Source organism: Mobula birostris, chromosome 13 (genome assembly GCF_030028105.1).
Source record: "Mobula birostris isolate sMobBir1 chromosome 13, sMobBir1.hap1, whole genome shotgun sequence".
Classification (NCBI taxonomy): Eukaryota; Metazoa; Chordata; class Chondrichthyes; order Myliobatiformes; family Myliobatidae; genus Mobula; species Mobula birostris.
In genome coordinates, this window is record NC_092382.1 from 82,925,998 (window position 1) to 82,940,441 (window position 14,444).

Here is a 14,444-nt window from a genome sequence, read left to right on the forward strand (position 1 = left end):
CGCTGCTGATTCGCTTCTCCTCGACTTCTTCAGTCTACAGAAAATTCAAGGGAAACCTCTTCACCCACAGAGTGGTGACTGGAACCTATCCCACAGGGAGAGCGAGAGATGAACAACAGGGGAGGGTTTAAAAGGACTGTTGTGGAACTGAATCACTGGCAGGGTCCAGCCAGCCTAAGTTGACTCTCTACTGTACACTAGTCATGTTATGAATTCACTAAGTAGAATAGACAGAGTTTAGAATAGACAGAGTTTAAAATAGAACTGATTTATTTGTCTCAGATCCAGAATTTTAAACTCCAGTCCCATTAAAGGTGAATATGCAGAAGAAACCCCTCCCATGCCCAGTGACCAGGGGCAAGAACTGGGTGTGGTGAGCAGCAGCAATAATTGCAGAGTTCAGCACCGACAGTCACTCTCGAAATCACATTCAGCAACCGTGATGGCCAAACATCCAGCATGCAGCTTATTGAAACTTTCTCCCCAGTGTGAACCCGGTAGTGCGTCACAAGCTGTAAGGTTTCACTGCTAATGTAATGGCCTCTTTGCAATGTTTCACTGCTGAGGTAATGGTTTCTCAGTAGCAGCAATGTTTAGGTTACGACTAGAGACAACAGGGTTTTGGAGTGCGGGGCTATCCAATGACAGAAATGTTCTTCCTTGTGCGTCTAGAAGAGAGATTTTCATAGTCTTTTGTCGGGGAGAGATGAGAAGACACGAATGGAGAGAGTGAGCCCTTTTATCTTCTTTTGTTTACATCACTAACCATATAGTCAAAGTAAGAATTATAAAGCTCAATCATTTAATCACATATAGTTTACTGTTTGTTATTTTGGGGTACTGATTTGTAACAGGGAACACATCACGCAGCATCCACCCAAACAAGATTTCTTAAGTTTGGCCAGGCTGAGGGACTATCACCCCCTATATTAAGCAGCTAGCCGAAGCGGGGATTATATAAGGTTAGATGACTAAGTGAATCGCTTCCCACAGTCAGAGCAGGTGAATGGCCTCTCTCCACTGTGAACTCAATGATACACATTTGGTTCATTTGGCTGAGAGAATCTCCTCCCAAATCGTGAGCAGGTGAACAGCCTCTATCCAGTGTGAACTTGCTGGTGTCTCTATAGTTGACATGACCGTGTGAATCCCTTCCCACAGACTGAGCAGAAGAACGGCCTCTCCCCAGTTTGAACTCGCTGATGTACCTTCAGATGAGATGACATAGTAAATCCCTTCCCACAGTCTGAGCAGGTGAATGGCCTTCCCCCAGTGTGAAGTCTCTGATGTATCTTCAGTTTAGATCACGAAATGAATCCCTTCCCACAGACTGAGCAGGTGAATGTCCATTCCCCTGTGTGGGCTGACTGCTGTGTCACGAGGTGAGATGACCGATTGAATCCCTTGCCACAGACTGAGCAGGTGAACTGCCACTTCCCAGTGTGAACTGACTGGTTTCTCTGTGGGAAGGATAATTCAGTGAATCCTTTCCCACAGACTGAGCAGGTGAATGGCCACGCCCCGGTATGAACTAACTGGTGTCTTAGTAGGTGAGGTGACAAAGTGAATGTCTTCCCACAGACTGAGCAAGTGAATGGCCTCTCCCCAGTGTGAACGTGCTGATGTACCTTCAGTTGAGATGAGGAAGTAAATCCCTTCCCACAGTCTGAGCAGGTGAATGGCCTCTCTCCAGTGTGAAGTCTCTGATGTACCTTCAGTTTAGATGACCGTGTGAATCCCTTTCCACAGTCTGAGCAGGTGAACGGCCGCTCCCTAGTGTGAACTCGCTGATGTACCTTCAGTTTAGATGCTGAAATGAATCCCTTCCCACAGTCTGAGCAGGTGAATGGCCGCTCCCCAGTGTGAACTCGCTGGTGTCCCATTAGGTCAGATGACTGGGTGTATCTCTTCCCACAGTCCAAGCAGGTGAACGGCCACACCCCTGTGTGAACTCGCTGATGTACCTTCAGTTTAGATGACGAAATGAATCCCTTCCCACAGTCTCAGCAGGTGAACGGCCTTTCTCCAATGTGAACTCGCTGGTGTACCTTCAGATTAGATAACCAAGTGAATCCCTTCCCAAAGTCCGAGCAGATGAACGGCCGCTCCCTGGTGTGAACTCGCTGGTGAGCCATTAGGTCAGATGACCGAGTGAATCCTTCCCCACAAATTCAGCAGATGACCAGGCTCTGCCCAGTGTGAACTGACTGGTGTGTCCACAGGTGGGAAGACCGACTGAATCCCTTCTCACCCACAGAACAGGTGAATGGCGTTGCCCAGTGTGAACTTGCTGATGTACCTTCAGTTGAGATGACCAAGTGAATCCATTCCTGCTGTCTGAGCAGATGAATGGGTTCCCCCCTGTGTAAAATGATGGGCGTGCCAGTCGCTCAGATGATCGAGTGAATCCCTCCCCACAGTCTGAGCCAGAAGGATGATCAAGTGAATCCCTTGCTCCACTTCTTAAATATCTGGACAGAGACAGCAAAACTGGTGTGTTGTGTTCAAGATTCCCGTAGACAAATTCCTTGTCATTTTTAACCTGTAAGACGATTTACAAAATTCATCAGTGGGTGAAGGAAAACATTTCAGATGAGATCACTTGAGTTGTCAAGGTATGATCTGGCATCACACTGTTACAGTGAAGTTCAACCCAACTTGGAGAGAGAAATCATCTTCTATCTGGGCACAGTGCTGGTATCTGGAATGACCATCAAATTCTCTGATGTTCTTCCTGTCTCTATAAGAATGGGGCATTTCTGCCATCTCCAGTCTGTGACCTGGCTCAGTTTGACACTCTCCATTGGTATTATTCCCTGTTCCCAATGAGCTGCATGGGTGCCTGGCTCCACAGTAACTGAAACACTCTCACACAAATAGCCTTTGTTGACGTGCAGCTGGGATTTTCTTTTATGTTCTGTTAATTTAAAGTGCCACAGTTTTAACACCATGTAAATGACTCTGACTGAGATGTATGCCTGCACAGCTGTTAAAAGGAATTAGAGTGAATATTAGTATTATTTTAGGTTCTTGTCACAGTCATAGAAAAGTACAACACAGAAAGAGACCCTTCGGCCTATCAAGTTTGTGCTGAACTATTTAAACTTTCTACTCCCATATCTCTACCATCCAGGTACCTACACAAACCTCTTAAATGATGAAATTGAGCTTCCATTCACCACTTGTGCGGGCTGTTCATTCCACATGCAGATGTTCATCTGTGTGAAGAAGTTTCCCATCATGTTCCCCTTAAAATTTCACCTTTCACACTTCATCCATGGCCTCTGGTTGTAGTCTCATCCAATCTCAGTGGAAAAAGGCAGCTTGCATTTACCCCATCTATAACCCTCACAATTTTAAAACACCTCCATCAAACCTCCCGTCAATCATTTATATTCCAAGGAACAAATATCAGCAACAAATATCTTGTTCTGGATGCTGTTGAGGGGATGACCTGACAGGGGACGCCCATGGTGACCGGGGTCTCTGGCACTGAGCCTGGCGCTGTTGTGCAGGAGAGAAGGAGGGAGAAGAGAAATGCGGTAGTTGTCGGGGATTCCATAGTCAGGGTAACGGACAGGAGATTCTGTGAGCCTGACAGAGATACCCGCATAGTGCGTTGCCTCCCAGGTGCCAGGGTACGGGATGTCTCGGATCGGGTACTGAATATTCTGAAGGGGGAGGGTGAGCAGCCAGTTGTCTTGGTACATGTTGGTACCAATGACATAGATAGGACAAAGGAGGAGGTCCTGAAGAGAGATTTCCATGAGTTAAGAAGGAAGCTGAGAAGCAGAACCTCCAGGGTAGTAATCCAGGGTGCCCAAACATTTGGATGCCACTGTATATATCCTGTGCCTTCTGAATTGCTTCCAAAAATTCCTGCCATTGCTGCTCTGTTTTCATCCCTGCCTGTGTTCTTTTCAAATCAATTTTGACCAATTTTCCTCTCATGCCTCTCTAATAATCTTTATTCCACATCTGACTTTAGCTTCTCCTTCTCCAATGTCAGGGAGAATTTGATCATATTAAGATCACTTGCTCATAAGGGTTCTTTGAACTTAAGTGACCTAATTAATTCTGCATCATTACAACATCCAATCCAGAATAGCTGATCCCCAAGTGGGCTCAACCATGAGCTGCTCTAAAAATGCATCTTATAGGCATTCTAGGAATTCCACCACTTGAGACCAACACCGTCCTAATTTTCCTAATCACCTGCATGACAATCCCCCATGACGATTGTAACATTGCTCCTTTGGCACGCATTTTCTATCTCCCATTGTAATTTGTGGCCCACATACTTACTACTGTTTGGAGGTCTCTATACAATTCTCATCAGGGATTATTTTTTTGACATTTGCTGTTCCTTAATCCTACACACAGATTCTACACCTTCCAACCCTATGCCACCTCTTTATAATGATTTTATTTAATATTTTACTAATAGAGCCACACAACCCCACCTCCAGCTTGTTCTTTCAAGAAACATACAAGTATCCGGGAAACAAGAGGATCTGCAGATGCGAGAAATCTAGAGAACTACACACAAACTGCCGGAGGAGTTCAGCATGTCAGGCAGCATCTATGGATGGGAATCAACATTTCAGGCCAAGACTCTTCATCGGAACTCTTGATATCCATGTATCTGGAATATCAACAAGCAAAGAAAATAGAAAGTAGTGCGAAATAGGGAAAACCTTTGACAAAATTTAGTTGAAGGCTTAAAAAACCTGCCAAACAGTTCAATAGTTAACAAGTACAACAAAGACAATAAACACTTCCATCAATACCAACATTGATTTTTTTTAATAAAAATATCTTGGTCCCATTTCAATCAGTAAAATTTAAAGATAAATAAGAACTGAAATGATATTTACGCTCAAACCTACTTAGATTAACACTACCTTGGACAGGAGCTAGAGAAGTAAAACACATGAAAAAAATATCACACAAAGGTCAGATACAATTTCTAAGTATATATTTTCAACAAAAATGAACAGAATTCAGCACTCCAGGTGTGTGTATGCCATCGTGATAAGAAATACAGACCAGAAAACTTCAATGAGAGAACAACTCAGAAAAATGAATCATCACTATGGAAGAAAACATTAACCAGTGGAACGAGTATGACCCTCCATGGGAGACATCCCAACGATCTGAGCAGATGAGATGGTGACAAGGAAGCATCGAGCACCAGACTGAGAGTTGGAGACCTCTTCCCAGAAACAGAGGGGGTCTTTGCAGAAATATAGGACAAGCTGGTTAACAAAAGGAAAAAAAAATGTGAATACATGAAATACGCACGAACACGGCGGGAGAAGAAAATGGCGGCGCGCCGGCGTGTGCACAGCCCTCCGGTGAAAATTGATGTTGTATCTGTTAAATAGGGGCCGTGGACAACTCTGATTTGATGGAGAATGGACGTGAAAGCACAGAGGAACATCTGGAGAAATTTATGAAATGCCCATTCGCTGCTGTCATTACCGTGTGGTCGGGAATCTTTCGGAGGGTAGGCCTCAAAATCCCCGGCGTTGCCTGCTTTTGCCGACCGAGAGGAGGTCGAATCGTTCAGACAGAGATGGCGCTCAGTACTCGGTGTCAGAGAGCTGATCACAGCTCGAAGTTTTCGGATGACTCAGAGACGGATTGTGATCGGCATGGCAGGGAGAGTTTTTCTTCCTTCTCCTGTCTGTGTGAGATGTGGGACATTTGAGAAACTTTGAACTTTACTGTGCTCACTGATTTCTTCATCAAGTTATGGTATTGTTACACTCTTTGTAACTATATGTTATAATTATGTGGTTTTGTCAGTTTTTTCAGTCTTGGTTTGTCCTGTGTTTTGTGATATCACACCGGAGGAAATAATGTATCATTTCTTAAGGCATGCATTACTAAATGACAATAAAAGAGGACTACGTGTCTTCATAATCATATAAAAACAAGGCAGTAAGTGCAGGAAATGCCAAGAGAAACCAGACACAATCCAACACATTCCAGGATCCTGCAGCAGTTTAACTCAATCTGATTACTTGCAAAGGTACAATCAAATGGCAAATAATATTCACAAAAATCTTGCTTTAAAATACAAACTCATGAAGGCCCTCCATCACTTCATAAAAGCATCAGATTTCAAGCCTGATCCAGTTCAGAGTCAAAATATTACAAATTATATGATAATCAATACATTATTTCAGATAGGACAATCCATAATAACCATCCGGATATAATATTACAGGATAAACAAGCAGGAACAACTCCCTCAATAGATAAAACCATTCCCCACACACACGTTCCTCAACCAGTGGAGCACCTCACCACAGGCATTGTTTGCGTCATCAGTCAGACAACTGAAAGATTTTCTCTCTCAGTCAGCTTCCAAATGTTGTTACTCTGTCATGCGTTGCCACGCCCCACTGCTGATTCCCTTCTCCTCATCATACGTTCTTACCCCGACCGTCGTCAAGATCCCCAAACTCTGCCCTGTGCAGACCTGCCTCTGGTTTCTGACCCTGCTCCATTGAACATCCAACGGATGGTTTCCCATTCTGCTTTCAGTCTTTAGAGGACAGTGGTGTTTTCTAACAACCCTTTAGAAGCAGGAAAAATGACCCACAATGTGGAAATGAGTCGTCATTATGGAGGTTAACGACCAATGCCATTCTTCCTCAGCCCAGAGATTTCAGGGCGAAGAACATCTCAGACAGAACTGCAGTCAGCTCGGCTTCTTCAGTCTGCAGAAAATTCAAGGGAAACTTCTTCACCCACAGAGTGGTGACTGTTCGGAACCCATAAGCACAGGGAGAGCGAGAGATGAACAACAGGGCAGGATTTAAATTGACCGTCATGGAACTGAATCACTGGCAGGGTCCAGCTGGCCTGAATTGATTCTCTACTGTACACTAGGTGTGTTATAAATTCACCAAGTACCAGAGACAGAGTTTAAAATAAACTGATTTATTTGTCTCAGATCCAGAATATTAAACTCCAGCTCCACTAAAGGTGAATATGCAGCAGAAGAAACTCCTCCCATGCCCAGTGACCAGGGTGCAGAATTGGATGTGGTGAGCATCAGCAATAATTGCAGAGTTCAGCACCAACAGTCACTCTCGAAATTGCATTCAGCAACTGTGATGGACAAATATCCAGCATGCAGCTTATTGAAACTTTCTCCCCAGTGTGAACCCGGCAGTGTGTCACAAGTGTAACATACTGTAAGGTTCCACTGCTAATGTAACGGCCTCTGTGCAGTGTTTCACTGCTGAGGTAATGGTTTCTCTGTAGCAGCAATGTTGAGGTTATGACTGGAGATAACAGGGTTTTGGAGTGCGGGGTCATCCAATGAGAGAAATGTTCTTTCTTGTGAGTCTGGAAGAGGGATTTTCGTGGTCTTTTGTTGTGGAGAGATGAGAAGATGCGAATGGAGAGAGTGGGCCCTTTTTTTTTTGTTTACTTCACTAACCATATAGAACCATAGAACACTACCACACAGAATCAGGCCTTTTGGCCCTTCTTGGCTCTGCCGAACCATTTTTCTGCCTAGTCCCACTGACCTGCACCTGGACCAATTTAGCACATTATCATCCAGATCATTGATATAGATGAGAAATAACAATGGACCCAGCACTGATCCCTGTGGCACACCACAAGTCACAGGCCTCCACTCAGAGAAGCAATCCTCTCCTACCACTCTCTGGCTTCTTCCATTGAGCTAATGTCTAATCCAATTTACCACCTCTCCATGTATACCTAGCGACTGAATTTTCCTAACTAACCTCCCATGTGGGATCTTGTCAAAGGCCTTACTGGAGTCCATGTACACAATACCCACTGCCTTCCCTTCATCCACTTTCCTGGTAACCTCCTCGAAAAACTCTAACAGATTGGTTAAACATGACCTACCACGCACAAAGTCATGTTGACTCTCCCTAATAAGTCCCTGTCTATCCAAATACTTGTAGATCCTATCTTTTAGTACTCCTTCCAATAACTTACCTACTACTGTCGTCAAACTTACCGGCCTATAATTTTCCAGATTACTTTTAGATCCTTTTTTAAACAACAGAACAACATGAGCCATCCTCCAATCCTCCGGCACCTCACCCGTAGATACCGACATTTTAAATATATCTGCCAGGGCCCCTGCAATTTCAACACTAGTCAACTTCAAGATCAGAGGGAACACCCTGTCAGGTTCTGGGGATTTATCCACTCTAATTTGCCTCAAGATAGCAAGCACCTCCTCCTTTTCAATCTGTACAGTTTCCATGATCTCACTACTTGTTTCCCTTAATTCGATAGACTTCATGCCAGTTTTCTTAGTAAATACAGACGCAAAAAAACCATTTAAGATCTCCCCCATTTCTTTTGGCTTCACACATAGCCGACTACTCTGATCTTCAAGAGGACCAATTTTATCCCTTACAATCCTTTCACTCTTAATATACCTGTAAAAGCTCTTTGGATTATCCTTCAGCTTGACTGCCAAGGCAACCTCATGTCTTCTTTTAGCCCTCCTGATTTCTTTCTTAGTTTTTTTTTGCACTTTTTATACTCCTCTAGCACCTTATTTGCTCCCTGTTTCCTATACGTGTCATACAACTCTCTCTTCTTCTTTATCAGAGCTCCAATATCCCTTGACAACCAAGGTTCCTTATTCCTATTCACTTTGCCTTTAATCCTGACAGGAACATATAAACTCTGCACTCTCAAAAATTTCTCCTTTGAAGGCTTCCCACTTACCAATCACATCCTTGCCAGAGAACAAACTGTCCCAATCCATGCTTTTTGGATCCTTTCTCATTTCTTCAAATTTCGCCTTTTTCCAGTTTAGAACCTCAAACCGAGTACCAGATCTATCTTTATCAATGATCAAGTTGAAACTAATGGTGTTATGATCACTGGAACCAAAGTGCTCCCCTACACACTTCCGTCGCCAGTCCTAACTCATTTCCGAATGGGAGATCTAATATTGCATCCTCTCTAGTTGGTACCTCCATATATTGATTTAGAAAACTTTCCAGAACACATATTACAAGCTCTAACCTGTCTAGACCTTTAACAGTATGGGAGACCCAATCAGTATGTGGAAAATTAAAATCCCCTACTATCACTAATTTTTGCTTCCTGCAGTTGTCTATCTCTCTGCAGATATGCTCCTCCAATTCTCGTTGACTATTGGGTGGTCTATAGTACAACCCCATTTATGTGGCCATACCTTTCTTGTTTCCCAGCTCCACCCATATGGCCTCAATAGACAAGCCCTCTAATCTGTCCTGCCTGAGCACTGCTGTAACATTTTCCTGACTAGCAATGCTACCACCTGCACCTCCCACCACCTTTCATTCCTCTGCCTCTATCACGTCTGAAACATCAGAACCCTGGAACATTAAGCTGCCAGTCCTGACCCTCCTGCAGCCAAGTTTCACTAATGGTTATAATGTCGTCATTCCATGTGTCAATCCATGCCCTCAGCTCGTCTGCCTTCCACACAATACTCCTTGCATTGAAATAGACACACCTCAGGAGATTGTTTCCACCATTCACAACCATTCTATTTGTGGCTTTGCATGAGCTTTTAACATCATTTATTTTCACCCCCGCTCCACTATCTGCTCTGGCACTCTGGTTCCCATCCCCCTGCAAACCTAGCTTAAACCCTCCCCAATAGCACTAACAAACCTCCCCGCAAGGATACCGGTCCCCTTGTAGTTCAGGTGTAACCCGTCTCTCTTGTACAGGTCCCACCTGCCCCAGAAGAGATCCCAATGATCCTGAAATCTGAAACCCTGTCCCCTACACCAGTTCCTCAGCCTCAGTCAAAGTAAGAATTATAAAGTTCAATCATTTAATCAGATATTGTTTACCATTTGTTATTTCATGGTACCGATTTGTAACAGAGGAGACATCACGCAGCATCCACCCAAACGAGATTTCTTAAGTTTGGCTGGGCTGGGGGGCTATCACCCCCTATATTAAGCTGCTAGCTGAAGGGAGAGTTACATAAAGTTAGATGACTGAGTGAATCCTTTCCCACATTCACAGCAGGGGAACGGCCTCTCCCCAGTGTGAACGCAGTCATGCACATTTGGTTGATTTGGCTGAGAGAATCTCTTCCCAAAGTCTGAGCAGGTGAACAGCCTCTCCCCAGTGTGAAGTCGCTGGTGTCTCAGTAGGTGGAATGACCGAGTGAATCCTTTCCCACAGTCTGAGCAGGTAAACGGCCTCTCCCCAGTGTGAACTGACTGGTGTCCCTTCAGTTGAGATGACTGAGTGAATCCCTTCCCACACACTGAGCAGGTGAACGGCCTCTCCCCAGTGTGAACTGACTTGTGTACAAGTAGGTGGGATGACCGACTGAATCCCTTCCCACAGTATGAGCAGGTGAACGGCCTCTCCCCAGTGTGAACTCGCTGATGTTCCTTCAGATGAGATGAGTAAGTGAATCCCTTCCCACAGTCTGAGCAGGTGAACGGCCACTCCCCGGTGTGAACTCTCTGATGTGCCTTCAGTTGACATGACCGAGCAAATCCCTTCCCACACACTGAGCAGGTGAATGGCCTCTCCCCAGTGTGAACTCTCTGATGTACCTTCAGTTTAGATGACTGAGTGAATCCCTTCCCACAGTCTGAGCATTTGAACGGCCTCTCCCCAGTATGAACTGACGTGTGTACCAGTAGGTCAGATGATCGAGTGAATCCCTTCCCACAGTCTGAGCAGGTGAATGGCTTCTCACCGGTGTGAAATCGCTGATGTCCCTTCAGTTCAGATGACGAAGTGAATCCCTTCCCACAGTCCGAGCAGGTGAACGGTCGCTCCCCAGTGTGAAATCGCTGATGTATCTTCAGTTGAGATGACAAACTGAATCCCTTCCCACAGTCTGAGCAGGTGAATGGCCTCTCTCCAGTGTGAACTCTCTGATGTACCTTCAGTTTAGATGAGCAAGTGAATCCCTTCCCACAGTCTGAGCAGGTGAATGGCCGCTCCCCGGTGTGAACTGACTGGTGTCTCAGTAGGGCGGATGACCGAGTGAATCCCTTCCCACAGTCTGAGCAGGTGAACAGCTGCTCTCCAGTGTGAACTCGCTGGTGAGCCATTAGGTCAGATGACTGAGTGAATCTTTCCCCACAAATTCAGCAGATGACCAGCCTCTGCCCAGTATGAACTGACTGGTGTGTCCACAGGTGGGAAGACCGACTGAATCCCTTCTCACACACAGAACAGGTGAATGTCCTTGTCCCAGTGTGAACTTGTTGATGTACCTTCAGTTGAAATGACCAACTGAATCCATTCCCACTGTCTGAGCAGATGAACGGGTTCCCCCCTGTGAAATGACGGGCGTGCCAGTCGGTCAGATGATCGAGTGAATCCCTCCCCACAGTCTGAGCAGGAAGGATGATTGAGTGAATCCCTTGCTCCACTTGTTAAATATCTGGACCAAGACAGCAAATCAGGCGTGTTATGTTCGAGATTCCCATAGACAAATTCCTTGTCACTTTTAACCTGTAAAAAGATTTACAAAATCCATCAGTGGGTGTAGGACAACAGTTCAGATGAGATCACTTGGGTTGTCAAGGTGTGATCTGACATCACACTGTTACAGTGAGGTTCAACCCAAGTTGGAGAGAGAAATCATCTTCTAACTGGGCACAGTGCTGGTATCTGGAATGATCATCAAATTCTCTGATGTTCTTTCTGTCTCTATGAGAATGGGTTCAGAGGAGATGTGAGGGGTATGTTTTTTTACGCAGAGAGGGCTGAGTGTGTGGAATGGGCTGCCGGCAACGGTGGCAGAGGTGGATACAATAGGGCCTTTTAAGAGACCCCTGGACAGGTATATGGAGCTCAGAAAATTAGAGGTAATTTCTCAGGTATGGCCATATTCGGCACAGCTTTGTGGGACAAAGAGCCTGTGTTGTGGGTTTTTTCTATGTTTCTACCCTCCCCAATCTGTGACCTGGCTCAGTTTGACTCTCTCCATTGGTATTATTCCCTGTTCCCACTGAGCTACATGGGTGCCTGGCCCCACAGTAACCGAAACACTCTCACACGAATAGCCTTTGTTAACGTGCAGCTGGGATTTTCTTTTATGTATTATTAACTTTTCTTTTATGTATTATTAACTGCCACAGTTTTAACACCATATAAACAATTCCTGCTGAGATGAATGGTTGGTCCGCACAGCTAGTAAAAGGACTTAAAGTGAGTTTTTGTATTATTTCAGGTTCTTGTCACAGTCATAGAATAATACAATACAGAAACAGGCCCTTTGGCCCATCTAGTTGGTGCCAAGCTACTTATACCTTCTACTGCCATACCCCTACCATCCAGGTACCTGTACAAACCTCTGAAATGTTCAACTTGAGCTTGCAGGCACCGGGTGTGCTGGCTGCTCATTCCACACCTGGATGACGGTCTGTGTGAAGACGTTTCCGCTCATGTTCCTCCTAACGTTTCACCTTTCACCCTTGACCCATGGCTTCTGGTTGTAGCCCCACCCAATCCCAGTGGAGAAAGCCAGCTTGCATTTACCCTATCTATGCCCCTCTATCACAATCAAATCTCCCCTCAATCTTCCACATTCCAAGCAATAAAGTCCTGATCTGTTCAATCTTTCCCAATAACCCAAGTCCTCCAGACCTGGCAACATCCTTGTGAATTTTTTCTGAACTCTTTCAACCTCTTTTACATCTTTCCTGTAGGTAGGTGACCACAACTGCAAACAAGACTCCAAATTAGGCCTCACCAATGTCTTCTACAAGTCAACATAACATCCATAAGACCGAAAGAAGCTGCAGAAGATCGTGAACACGGCGCAGCGCATCACACAAACCAATCTTCCGTCCTTGGACTCACTTTACACCGCACACTGTCGGAGCAGTGCTGCCAGGATAATCAAGGAGACGACCCACCCAGCCAACACACTTTTTGTCCCTCTTCCCTCCTGGAGAAGGTTCAGGAGCTTGAAGACTCATATGGCCAGATTTGGGAACAGCTCTTTTCCAACTGTGATACGACTGCTGAACGGATCCTGACCCGAATCTGGGCCGTACCCTCCAAATATCCGGACCTGTCTCTCGTTTTTTTTGTACTACCTTACTTCCCATTTTTCTATTTTCTATTTATGATTTATAATTTAAATTTTTAATATTTACTAATTTTAACTATTTTTAATATTTAATATGTGTAATCCAGGGAGTGTGAAGCGCAGAATCAAATATCGCTGTGATGATTGTTCGTTCTAGTTCCAATTGTTTGGCAACAATGAAGGATAAAGTATAAAGTATAAAGATCTATCATTGTCACTACTTTGGTTCATGAAGGCCAATGGGCTGAAATCTTTCTTTCTGTCCGTATCTAACTGTGACACCACTTTCAGTGAATTAAGGACGTGTATTCCCAGATCCCTTTCTTCTACAACACTCCTCCATGCCTGAACAGTCACTGTGAAAGTCCTCCCTTGGTAGGTCCTACCAAAGTGCAACACCTCACACTTGTCTCCATTAAATTCTATTTTCCATTTCTCAAACCATTTTCCCAGCTGGTCCAGATTGCACTGCAAGCCATGATAGTCTTCTTCACTGTCCACTGCTGGTCCAGATCGCACTGCAAGCCATGATAGTCTTCCTCACTGTCCACTGCACCACCAATCTCGGTGTCAGCCACAACTTTGCTGATCCAGCTAACCATGTTATCATCCAGATTACTGACATAGATGACAAACAACAACAGATCCAGCACTGATCCCTGAGGCACACCACTAGTCACGGGCCTCCAGTCAGAGAGGCAACCATCTGCTACCACAGTCTGGCTTCTCCCAAAGACAGTGTCTCATTCAATTTACTATCTCATCTTGAATGCTGAGTGACTGAACCTTCTTGACCAACCTCCCATATGAGACTCTGTCAAGTGCCTTGCTAAGGTCCATGTGGACAACATCCACTGCCTTGCCTTCGTCCGCTTTCCTGATAACTTCCTCGAGAGACTCTATAAGATTGGTTAGACATGACCTACCGTGCACAACGCCATGCTGTCTATCCTTAATCAGTCCACATCTATCCAAATACTTATATATCTGGTTCCTGCACATACATTTCAATAACCTTCCCCTACTGATGTCAAGCTCACCAAAGTACAATTTCTTAGTTTATTTTTAGAGCCTTTCTTGAACAGCAGAACAACATTGGCTGTCCTCCAATCCTCCAGTACCTCACCTGTCACTAAGGTTGATTTATATATCTGTGCTTGGGCCCCGACAATTTCTGCACTTGTCTTCCGCAGAGTCCTAGGGAACAACCTGTCAGGCCCTGGGGATTTATCCACGGTAATGTGCCTTAAGACAGCAAACACTTCCACCTCTGTAATCTGTACAGGGTCCATGAAGTTGATGCTGCTTTGCCTCACTTCTGTAGACTGTGTCCAACTCCTGTGCAAATACGGATGCAAAA

General features: G+C 44.9%; 1 pseudogene; it reads right to left on the reverse strand.

The window, feature by feature from the left end:
- Positions 1 to 290: 290 nt before the first annotated feature.
- On the reverse strand, positions 291 to 11,093 carry LOC140207059 (uncharacterized; annotated as a pseudogene).
- Between the last annotated feature and the right edge of the window lie 3,351 nt (positions 11,094 to 14,444).